We start from the raw sequence: 7546 nt of genomic DNA on the forward strand, positions 1-7546 counted from the left end.
TTCCAGAGACCCAGCCCAGACAGGCCTGCCAAGAGGTAGGGGAGGAGGCCCTCCAAGGGACCACGGCCACGCAGAGCACCAGGACTCCCTGTTCTGTAAAGACATTGTCTATCATAAATTCAGAGAACTCCAGAGCTGGAAATGTCTGTACAAATCATTTTGTTTATTGTCCGTTTTACTGTTAAGAAGACACAGGGAAGGGAAGCAGCTTTCCCAGAATATTGACAAAGGCAGGACTGGTACCAATTTCCTGATTCTTCAGTCCCAGGAAGAGAACATAGAGCACTTTACCCTCTCCAGTGAAGATGCCCAGGCCTCCTTGGCAGGACTTGCCAGACCTACCCAGGGCCACGGCACTCACAGAAAAGAATAGCTTTGCACGACCTCCTGTGATAAAGGGATGAGGTTTCTTTGGGAACAGACAAACTCTGTAGGGGAGACCTGCCACCCCATACCCACCGGGCTTCAGCACACCTGCCAGAGAGTTCTGTGCATGCATGTGCATACATGTGTGTGTGCATGGCCAAGTGTGTCTCTGTGTGTGTAGCTACATAGAACGGATTTTGCACTCCCCTGCCTGTCTCTAAGAATCCATTATAGATTAACGAAGTTCATAGAGAATGAAACCCATTCGTTCCTCCACAAATCTCTATACACTTTCTTTTTAAAAGAGACTAGTTCACATGCCTTTTCTCAGGTGGAAGGAAAGAAAGCCAGAAATAGATAAAATAATTTTCTTAGATCATTCAGAATATTTGTGATGAATTGAAATGTGATGAGTATCCGTGATGAACTGAACCCACATCCCCAGACCCAGAAAAAGATAGAAATCAGACAAAGTATTAAGACGCAGAAATTAAGGCCCAAAGTGCCCCCATTGTATTTTGTGAGTACTTGGACACTCTCATCAGACAGCCAACTACATTAGTTCCAAAAAGTCCGTGCCAGAAACTAAGTTTGGAATCCACATTTAAGATTGGTTCAGACATGACTGAAGTGACTTAGCACACACATATGCACACACATGCATGGTGTATTCTGAGGAGCACTTAGAAGTGTTAAATGAAAAACAAAGGAGTTATGCAAGGAAATGTGTTTAGAAAACCCTTAGTAGCTCTACGCCAGCCCTTCAAGATGCCGAAGGGAAAGAAGGCCAAGGGGAAGAAGGTGGCCGCAGCCCCGGCCGTGGTGAAGAAGCAGGAGGCCAAGAAGGTGGTCAACCCCCTGTTCGAGAAGAGGCCCAAGAATTTTGGCATTGGACAGGACATCCAACTCAAGAGGGACCTCACCCGCTTTGTCAAATGGCCCTGCTACATCTGGCTGCAGCGGCAAAGGGCTATTCTCTATAAGCGGCTGAAAGTGCCTCCTGCAATTAACCAATTCACCCAGGGCTTGGACCAACAAACAGCTACTCAACTGCTTAAGCTGGCCCACAAGTACAGACCAGAGACAAAGCAGAAGAAGGAGCAAGAAGAAAGCCGCCGGCAAAGGTGATGTCCCCACCAAGAGGCCACCTGTCCTTAGAGCAGGGGTCAACACTGTCACCACCCTGGTGGAGAACAAGAAGGCTCAGCTGGTGGTGATCGCTCACCATGTGGATCCCATCAAGCTTGTGGTCTTCCTGCCTGCCCTGTGCTGCAAGATGGGGGTTCCCTACTGCATCATCAAGGGCAAGGCCCGGCTGGGGCGCCTGGTCCACAGAAAGACATGCACCATCGTAGCCTTCACACAAGTCAACTCAGAGGACAAGAGTGCCCTGGCTAAGCTGGTGGAAGCCATCAGAACCAATTACAATGACAGATACGATGAGATCCATCGTCACTGGGGAGGTAATGTCCTGGGGCCGAAGTCAGTGGCTCGCATTGCCAAGCTGGAAAAGGCTAAGGCCAAAGAACTGGCCACCAAGCTGGGCTGAGTGTACACTATTGAGTTTTCTGTACATAAAAGTAATAAAAATGGCTTCTTCAGCTGGTAAAAAAAAAAAAAAAAGAAAAGAAAATCCTTTGTAAACAAAATTAAGCAGGTTTCATAGAGCAGTACTTCTTAGGACCTTGAAAATGCTGGCATGCATTGGGGCTCTCCAAGAATGAGAGTAAAAGATAGTTCTGAATTTATTTGACTATAGACTATTTTTCATCAAAGACCTCACCAGGAATTGGTGATGGACAGGGAAGCCTGGTATGCTGCAGTCCATGGGGTCACAAAGAGTCGGACATGACTGAGCGACTGAACTGAATTAAACTGAAAGACCTAATTGGTCAGCTATTTTTCCAAAATATCTTTTGGGGGAGAAATACATCTAGATAGGGCTTTCTAGTACAGTCAAATATAGCGGCTCCTGTCTAATGATAGAAGTGGGGCAGAATTTACAGACAGCATAGTAAGGACCTCCATAAAAACAATGGGAAATAAACTTTCAGATTCTGTAAATTAGCGAAAGGCTTGCAACAATTCAAAGGAGAATTTATCCAAGATACATTGCTGAAGGTAAAAGCAACAGGGTTGTGGCATTTAAATCCCCTCCCAGCCTGTCCAGTTCCACGTCAGCCTTGATAACTAGCAGCCTGACAATCCCAGTGGTTGTGAAACCCACCAACCTTGTAGCCAGCAGAGGAACCAGGCTGGGTTTGAGGTTCCTCAAAATGTCTCTTCTCCAGAGTATTGCCATTATCTACTTGTCTTGAAGATTTCTGGAAAAGTCCCCTGTATGTGGGCTTGCTTGCTTGCTCAGTCATGTTTGACTCTCTGTGACCCCACAGACTGTAGCCCACCAGGCTCCTCTGTCCTTGGGATTTCCCAGGCAAGAATACTGGAGTGGGTTGCCATGTCCTCCTCCAGAGCATCTTTCCAACCCAGGGATTGAACCTTAGTCGCCTGTGTCTCCTGCATTGCAGGCAGATTCTTTACCCTTGAGCTACCAGGGAAGCCCCATTGTTGATATTTGGCCTGACTCAGAACTCGCTCTGCAGGAAAAGCTCTGTCCCTGAGAATTTGACAAGCACTATCAGCTGCAATACCAGTTGAGAGAATCAGGAGTCTGGGCGAAAATGTAAAAGGAATATCTGGGTACTGAGATACCCCCAGGGGGGCTCTGAATTATTTCTGGGGGTCAGGAAGCCTGGGTGCCTGTGCAGACCTGAGAAAGTTCTAATCACTCAGGTCAGGTTGACCCTGAGGTTCAGCACAAGCAGGAAGTAAATACTAAAGCAGAGCTGTAAACCACACACAGAGAGCCCCCTGAAAAGGGGAGAAGACTTATTAGTTCAAGGCATTTAAGGAAAACTCTGGGCAATCACTAGGTGACTACCAAGCTAACTGAGCAGAAATTTCAGTGACTGCACAACAGGTAAAACATACTTTACAGAATTAGTCCAGGAAAGCCATTAAACAAACTAACTAACCATCAAATGAACAAATACAAACAACAAACCAGCAACAACAAATCCTGGGGGCAGGGCAGCAGTGGTGGTATGTGTGTCTCATTTTGAAAGTCCCATGTTTTAGTATCAAAAATATTCCATTTTCAACAAAAACTCTGTGATACAGGAAAAGAAACAGAAATTTCTGGCTCATACACTGGAAAACAGGCCTTGAAGAGGCCCAAATATGGCACTTACTAGGCAAACACTTTAATTTATCTACTATAAATATGTTCAAAGAACTCAAGAAATTTATGAAAATGATGTCTCAACAAATAGAAAATATCAATAAAAATATACAAATTACTAAGAAAGAACCAAATAAAATACTGGAGTTTAAAAGTATAATAAGTAAAATGAAAACTTTATTAAAATTGGAAATTTGAGCTATTAGAAGAAAGAATCAATGAATTGAAGATAAATCAATAGAGACAACCCAGTTTAAGGAACAGAAAGAAAAAAGGATGCAGAAAAAGAAACAGAACCTCAGAGACCTGTGGAACATTATCAATCATGCTGATATATACCTAGAGGGAGTCACAAAAGAAGAAGAGAAAGGGAAAGGGGCAGAAAGAATATCTGAAGAAATAAAAAGTGAAAGTGAAGGGTCACAAAGAGTTGGACACAACTGAGGTGACTTAGAGTGCATGCACGCAGTCCCTCAATAACAGAAGAACATTTAAGAAATTCACAAATATGTGCAATAAATAACACATCCCTAAATAACCAATGGATCAAAGTAGAATACATAAGATCAATTAAAAGTATTTTGAGATTACTGAAAATAAAACCACAATATACCAACACTAGTGAAATATAGCTAAAGCAGTATTTAGAATGAAGTTTACAGCTTTAAACATCTATAGTAAAAAGGATTGCAAATAACTAGCGTAACCTTATAACTTAAGAAACTAGTAAATGGAGAGCAAATTCAAACAACAAGAGAAAGAAGTAAATAATAAAGGTTAGAGTGGAAATAAATGAAATAGACAATAGAAAACCAAGATAATATCAGTATTTTAATATTGATATCAAACTTTTTCAAACCAAAAATTGGAAAAGAAGAACAAAATTAATAAAACTTATTTCAACTAACCAAGAAAAGTAGCAAAAAGTATCAAATTATTAAAATAAAGAATGAATGAGGGAATATTACTACTGACTTTATAGAAGTAAAAAATAAGTACAAGAAATACAATGTACAAAGAAAAGAAAGTGAAGTTGCTCAGTCGTGTCTGAATCTTTGCAACCCTATGGACTGTAGCCTACCAGACTCCTCTGTCCATGGAATTTTCCAGGCAAGAGTACTGAGTGGGTTGCCATTTCCTTCTCCAACAATGTACAACTATATGCTAATATATTTAATAACAGATAAGATAAACAGTTGACAGAAAATATACTGACTCAAAAAGAAATGATAAATATGACTAGACTCAGAAAACAAGAAGACAAACTGAATTAGTAATTTTTAAACTTTCCACAGAGAAAAGCCCATGGCCAGATAGCTTCAACTGGTGAACTCTATCAAATATTTAAAGAACAATTAATACCAATTCTTCATAAACTTCCCCCCAAAATAAGAGGAGAGAATACATCCCAACTTGTTTTATAAAACTAGTATTACCTTGATGTCAGAGCCACACAGATGCATTACAAGAAAACAACACAATTACATTCTTCATGAATATAGACATGAAAATCCTTAACAAAACACTAACAAACTGAATCCAGCATATATTTAGGATTATGCATCAAGAACAAGTGGGATTTGTTTTAAAAATGCAAATTTAGTGTAATATCTAAAAACCAATCAATATAATACACCTTATTAATAAAATAAATGACAAGACTTTGACCTATGATTACCTCAATAGATGTAGAAAATACTTGACATAATCCAACATCATCTTATGATAATGACACTCCACATACTAAGAAAAGAAGGGAACCTCTTTAAGATACGAAAGAACATCTCTGAAAATTCCACAGCTAATATATTTTGGAGAGGAAATGGCAACCCACTCCAATATTCTTGTCTGGAGAACCACATGGACATTATGAAAAGACAAAAAGATGTGACGCTGGAAGGTGAGCCTCCCAGGTCTGGGGGTGTCCAATTGCTACTGGGGAAGAGCAGAGGACATTACCAATACTTCCAATAACAATGAAGTGGCTGAGCTAAAACAGGAACAACATTCAGCCATGGATGTATCTGGTGGTGAAAGCAAAGTCCAATGCTGTAAAGAAGTATATTGCATAGGAACCTGGAATGTTAGTTCCATCAGTTCTGTTCAGTCACTCAGTCGTGTCTGACTCTTTGTGACCCCATAGACTGCAGCATGCCAGGCCTCCCTGTCTACCATCAACTCCCAGAGCTTGCTCAAACTCATGACCATAGAGTCGGTGATGCTATCCAACCATCTCATCCTTTGTCACCCCCTTTTCTTCCTGCCTTCAATCTTTCCCAGCATCAGGGTCTTTTCCAATGAGTCAGTTCTTTGCTTCAGGTGGCCAAAGTATTGGGGCTAGTTAGTTCATTGAATCAAGGTAAATTGGACATAGTCAAGCAGGAGATGGAAAGATTAAACATCAACATCTTAGGAATCAGTGAACTAAAATAGATGGGGATGGGAGAATTTAATAAATATCCCTTAGAAGAAATGGAGTAGCCCTCATAGTCAACAAAAGAATCCAAAATGTAGTACTTGTGTGCAACCTCAAAAATGACAGAAAGATCTTGGTTACTTTCCAAAGCAAACCATTCAACATCACAGCAATCCAAGTCTATGCTCCAACCACTGATCCCAAAGAAGCTGAAGCTGACCAATTCTACAACAGCTTCTACAGCTAACACCAAAAAAGATATCCTTTTCATCATAGGGAATTGGAATGCAAAAGTAGGAAGTCAGGAGATACCTGTAGTAACAGAAAAGTTTGACTTTGGAGTACAAAATGAAGCAAAGCAAAGGCCAACAGAGTTTTGTCAAGAGAACGCACTGGTCATAGCAAACATCATTTTTCAACAACCCAAAAGAAGACTCCACATGTGGACGTCACCAGATGGTCAATACTGAAATTAGATTGATTATGTTCTTTGCAGCCAAAGATGGAGAAGACTCTATACAGTCAGCAAAAACAAGACCAGGAGCTGACTGTGGCTCAGATCATCAGCTCTTTATTGCAAAATTCAGGCTTAAATTGAAGAAAGTAGGGAAAACCACTAGACCATTCAGCTATTACCTAAATAAAATTTCTTATGATTATACAGTGGAGGTGATGAATAGATTCAAGGGATTAGATCTGGTAGACAAAGTGCCTGAAAGACTATGGATGGAAGTATGTGACATTGTACAGGAGGCAGTGACCAGAGCCATCCAAAAGAAATGCAATAAGGCAAATTGGGTGTCTGAGGAGGTTTTACAAATAGCTGGGGAAAGAAGAGAAGCAAAAGACAAGGGAGAAAGGGAAAGATACATCCAACTGAGTGCAGAGTTTCAGCGAATAAGGAGAGATAAGAAGGCCTTCTTAAATGAACAATGCAAAGAAATAGAGGAAAACAATGGAATGTGAAAGACTGGAGATCTCATCAAGAAAAGTGGATTTATCAAGGGAACATTTCATGCAAGGATAGGCACGATGAAGATCAGAAATGGTAAAGATCCTAATAGAAGCAGAAGAGATTAAGAATAGGCAGCAAAAACACAAAACAAAAAAGGTCTTAATGACCCAGATAGCCACAATGGTGTGATTACTCACCTAGAGAGGGACATCCTGATGTGTGATGTCAAGTGGGCCTTAGGAAGCATTACTATGAACAAAGCTAGTGGGGATGACAGAATTCCAGTTGAGCTGTTTAAAATTCTAAAAGATGATGCTGTTAAAGTGCTTGCACTCAATATGTCAGCAAATTTGGAAAATTCAGCAGTGACCACAGGATTGGAAAAGGTCAGTTTTCATTCCAATCCCAAAGAAGGGCAATCCCAAAGAATGCTCAAACTACTATACAGTTGTGCTCATTTCACCTGCTAGCAAGGTAATGCTCAAAAAGTCCTTCAAGCTAGGCTTCAGCAGTAAATGAATTGAGAACTTCCAGATGGACAAGCTGGGTTTAGAAAAGGCAGTGGAAC

At 40.9% G+C, this 7546-nt stretch overlaps 1 pseudogene; it reads left to right on the forward strand.

The window, feature by feature from the left end:
- Positions 1-1119: 1119 nt before the first annotated feature.
- On the forward strand, positions 1120-1934 carry LOC133070604 (large ribosomal subunit protein eL8-like; annotated as a pseudogene).
- The last annotated feature ends 5612 nt before the right edge of the window (positions 1935-7546 follow it).

This window comes from Dama dama, chromosome 15, assembly GCF_033118175.1.
Source record: "Dama dama isolate Ldn47 chromosome 15, ASM3311817v1, whole genome shotgun sequence".
NCBI classification, from domain to species: Eukaryota; Metazoa; Chordata; class Mammalia; order Artiodactyla; family Cervidae; genus Dama; species Dama dama.